The following is a 5,227-nucleotide window of genomic DNA, read 5'->3' as shown; positions in this document are numbered from 1 at the left end:
TAGAAAAATGTTTTTTTCCTAATTTTTCAACATTCTCTCTGCGAATTCCGAATGGTAGTCACGCACCAACCCATTCGGCTACGGCGGCCACTAATTCTGCATACTTATCTAACAAAAAAACCAAATTTGAATTATAGCACTTTATGTAACTGCGCTGAAAGTATTCCCACTTGAAACATATTGGAAAATACAGCAAATACAAATACAACTATCTTTGCGAAAAGCTCTCATAAGCGATCATCTCTCTCAGATAAACGATCAACTCTCTCAGATAAGCAACCATCTATCTTAACCAAAATAACTACAGTCGGTTTTCTACGTTACCGGAACAACCCGGATTTATATCCGGCTAAGGTCTGTCACTTCAGCAGTATTCCCCGTGCATGCATGTGGAATATGTGTGCTGCTACAACAACAACAATAACTACTACTACTACTACCACAGTACAAGGATAATAGATACCAGGTTTGCTCGTTAGGTGTGGTGAAAAAAAAGTTTGAACCACCCTTTATTTGTAAAAACTACCTTTTCTTTATACAAGTATGTATAATCAAAAAATACAAAAGCCTTTATTCTCAATTAGTGTTCCGAACTAACAGCCTTTTCTCAAAATTTTGCGCGATTAATATTTTGAAAACTGCCTAGGCGTCTCTGAAACCTTGTTCCACTGAAGTTAAAAAGTACAATAATTTCAATATTAAGTAATAGATATGAGCAACGTCCATAACTTCAAGACCGACCGCAGATTACAAGCCCGGTCATCAGACCTTAAGGCGTTATGTACAGTTAAAAGGCCGAAAAAAGCGAATTTTCCAGAATTTTTTGTGAGAAAACTTTTAAATTTATTGATGTAAAAATTTGTACACATATCATGTTATCTTTTAACTGTGTTCTAAGAGTTCGTATTTGAAAAAATAGTTATTTGGAAAGGAGCTACAGCTGATCTCCGGGAACACCTCTCAAAAAAGCCATTTTGCGGTAACCCCTTTTATAGCGTTTTTCAATAGGTGCGCTTCAACTTTTTTCCGATACGGAGGGCGAACGACGCAATATTTTTTATTTTTCGCTTGTCATTTGTAAACTTCATTAGTATACATTTCATCATGGAACGCTACACACTTGAGCAACGCTTGCAAATCATTGAATTTTATTATAAAAATGCGTGTTCTGTTAAGAAAGTTTAAAGTCGAAAAATCATCTTCAGTGATGAAGCTCACTTTTGGCTCAATGGCTTTGTCAACAAGCAAAATATGCGTTACTGGGCAGAAAGCAATCCACACGTGATTCATGAGGCACCGTTGCATCCCGAAAAAATCACTGTTTGGTGCGGTTTACATGCCGGCGGCGTAATTGGGATATATTTTTTCGTTGACGAGAACGATCGCCACGTTACTGTGAATGGAAATCGATACCGCGACATGATAAACGATTATTTTTGGCCGCAATTGAATGGTATGGACTTAGACGACATATGGTTTCAACAGGACGGGGTCACAAGCCACAAAGCACACGCTACAATTGATTTGTTGAAGAGTAAGTTCGATGAGTGCATTATTTCCAGAAATGGACCGGTCGAATGGCCGCCGCGCTCGTGTGATTTGACGCCTCTAGACTATTTTCTTTGGGGTTATGTGAAGTCGTTGGTCTACAGTAACAAGCCGGCGACGATTTGTGAGCTCAGAGCCAATATTGAACGCGAAATTGCTGGAATTTCGGCCGATTTATGCAAAAGAGTGGTCGAAAATTGGGTTCAACGATTGGACTTCGTAAAACGTGCACGCGGTGGTCATGCAAAAGAAATCGAATTTCATACTTAAATGTATATGTTCAAAATCGATCATGAAAAAAAATTAGTTAAAAAAGTAAAACCGTTTGTGTTTTATTCAAAAAAAAAAGTTTAAGCGCTCTTACTGAAAAACGCTTTATCTCTGAACTGGATCCTCTCAAATTAAAAAACCAAACAGATTTCGTTAAAGTAATGTTAAGTCTAGTAATTAATCGAAAGAATAAGCAAAATAAATTTTTTTGACAAAATGGCGGTTTCTCAAAAAAAAATTGATTTTTTACCAAAATTTCGACCTTAAAAAGTTTATAAAAAATATTTATCGGTGAGAAAAAACCTTCGATTAATTACTAAAAAATATATTTAAGAAGCTCGTGTTAAAATTTGAGTCTAATCGGTTTAGCCGTTTTCGAGTAATGTTGGTCACCGACTTCGAAAGCACCATTTTGAGAAAAACGCGCTGCCGCTCCGGCCTTGTACTTTTAAGCCCTCTGAAACGCTTTTTCAAAGTTTCTGTGCGTATTCTTAAATATATGAACATTAAGAAAAAAATAAATAAATCGATTTTTTGAAAACTCTAACTGTATATGGTGAAGCAGTATTTCCGCGCAGAGAAAGAAAAAATCGTGTCGATGTAATTCGCGTTTTTATTCTAAGTGCCGTTTTACATTTTTGGCATCGCCTACTATCTAATGTGGTACAAGTACAAAGTTCCATGTAAGTGAAGTACAATTGTTCGTATAAGAGAGCAGGATTGGTTTGCAGAGTTGTATTTAGAATTCAACATATCGTCCCCTTAGTATAACAATAGACTATGTGCTCATAGGCTATTATTTTTTTATTGAATTTTTGGATTCTCCATCGTCGATTTTATATGTGGTCAAAATTTGGTCAAATTCTAGTTCCACAAAGTGGGTCAAAACGTCAGTCAAAAAATAATAAATACTTACAGACATAACGAGATTTGAGTGAGAGCTACTTTCGACAAAAAGTTTGAAATTCATTTTCTCAAAACATCAAAAAATTTATAGGCTATTTTAATACTAAGGGGACGATATGGTATAAGTAAATATCAATAAATTTCAATGAATATAATCTTCTTTTATATATAAAAATTAATGTTTGCCTGTATGTCATCGATGAACTAAAAAACTACTGGACCGATTATTATAATATACAAATTGGTATATACATATGTGTATTTTTTCACGGAGAAGGTTTGTAGAATATGCTCATTGATGCCACTCGCCACCAGGTGTATTTTTACACAGAGGAAACGAATATGACATGTTCAGGTTGTCAACTATCCAACTGAATTCTAGAATTCGATTGATTTACCAGGCACGTTCTTACATTGAAAATTGGCATACCCATCATTCTTTTGCGAAACATAAATCCACCACGACTTTGCAACGGAGCCAGAGTCTCAGTCAAGAAAATGATGAACAATGTCATCGAGGCAACAATTTGGACTGGAAAATTCTAAGGTGAAGACTTACTGTTGCCACGTACCCCAATGATCGCGACAGATATGCCATTCGAATTCAAACGTTTACAGTTCCCGGTGCGACTCGTTTTCGCAATGACTATTAACAAAGCACAAGGACAATCGTTACAAGTGTGAGGATTAAATTTGGCGAATCCATGCTTCTCCCATGGACAGCTCTATGTGGCTTCCTCACGTGTCGGAAAACCTGTCGATTAATTCGTCTACGCACCAGATGGAAAAACAAGAAATATTGGCCCTTATTATGAGCAACATTCGATCTTCGACTGTAGTCGAAAGTGCTGATCGAACGAATTTTCATTTGGTATTATGGTGCTCATTCGTTGAAGAATAGGACTATTGTGAATTTCGATCGCTCGACGCATTTACAATAGATAATTTTTCTCAGCTGATACAGCAAATCAAAATAAAAGAAAAACCGATTGTGTTGAAATTCTTTGCTAACAACATTTTTAAAAGTAAAAAAAAGTATTTTTTGTGAAAATGAGTACAACGGAGTTGTGGTTCGACGATTCATCGGACGATGAAAGATTAGTGAACTAGCTAGAAGCAGAAAACAGTTGAGGGGCGCATCCAACTCCCTAGAAATGGCTTCCACTGAGTAAGTTTAGAATTTTCAAAATGTGTTGACGTACTTAATATTACAGAAATTTCCTTACAGATTTTTATAGAACTTTAGATTATCTAAAGAGGCGTTTATGAACCTACTGTCCAGTACAGAAAACCAGTTGCAGCAGTGCACCCGAGCCAAATCCATTCCAAATATGTTAAAGCTAGCCACAGTTCTGCGATTTTGTGCTCAGGGATCGTACCAATTGAGTATTGGTAATGAAGGTATGCTAGGACTTGCTCAACCCGCTGTGTACGATGATGCTGAAGATTTTGAAGTGGAGTCAAATAACGGAGAAGTAGAAAACATAAGAAATGAAATTTTGAGAATATTATAGAAAAATCTAAAAAGTATTAAATAGAAACCTTTACGCCACAGTTTCTGTTTTATTTTTGTTATAAATTTTCTTTATTCAATTATTCGTCATTCGAAAAAAATATGTATTTCAGTTCCTCTACGTATTTCAGCCCATACCTACCAAGGGAAAATAAAAATGTATTTCTATAAACATCACAAAAAAAAACCATTATTGAGCTTAATCCCTTTTGCTGCCGTTCTCACTGGTGGTCCCAAGCAATTCAGCTCCGTTGTAAATTCCTACCATTTTTTTTGCTGCTTGAACTTTGGTGCAAATCCCTTTTGCGAATTGTGGATTCGCCTTTCTAATTGTTGTTTGGTACTCACGACTTTCGACCTGCATAAAATTAACAAAATTAGTATATATTTATTATTTGGTTACTATAAAACCATAAATAATCGCAAACAACTTACACTTTAACAAATTTTCCCACAATACGCTACACGATCGAAAGCAAAATTGCATTCGACTCTAAATTCGGTAAACAACGAAAATTTCGATAGGGTTGCACCGCTCATAGTACCAAATTGACATTCGATTTTCGATCTTCGACAACCAGCGAATATCGAAGATCGAATGTAACTCTTAATAGGGGCCATTGCGTATCCCACAGCACTTCAATAAACATCGAATTGAAACTAAACTTTGTAATGTCACAATTTTTTCGAAATAAACAAAATCAATAAAATGGTTTAGTATGAATTGAATATTTGTGTATTGATTTTTCTTTACAGTTACTTTTCTTAATTTGTTTTAGTTGTTGGCAAACCAACGCGCGCCGGGTACAGCTAGTTTTAAATAAAATTCTCACTACATCAGCGCCTTTGCACCGGTAAATACTTTGCACATCTCTAACAGCCTGCCCCACCAGTTGTTGCCGGCAAATGGCAAATACTTCATATTAAAAATGCAAAAACTAAATCAGAATAAGGAGGTGAGGAGTAGAAGGCCAAAAGAATAGATGAGCA

The sequence above is a fragment of the Anastrepha ludens genome, chromosome 3, assembly GCF_028408465.1.
Source record: "Anastrepha ludens isolate Willacy chromosome 3, idAnaLude1.1, whole genome shotgun sequence".
Classification (NCBI taxonomy): Eukaryota; Metazoa; Arthropoda; class Insecta; order Diptera; family Tephritidae; genus Anastrepha; species Anastrepha ludens.
Note: the sequence above shows the minus strand (reverse complement) of the source record.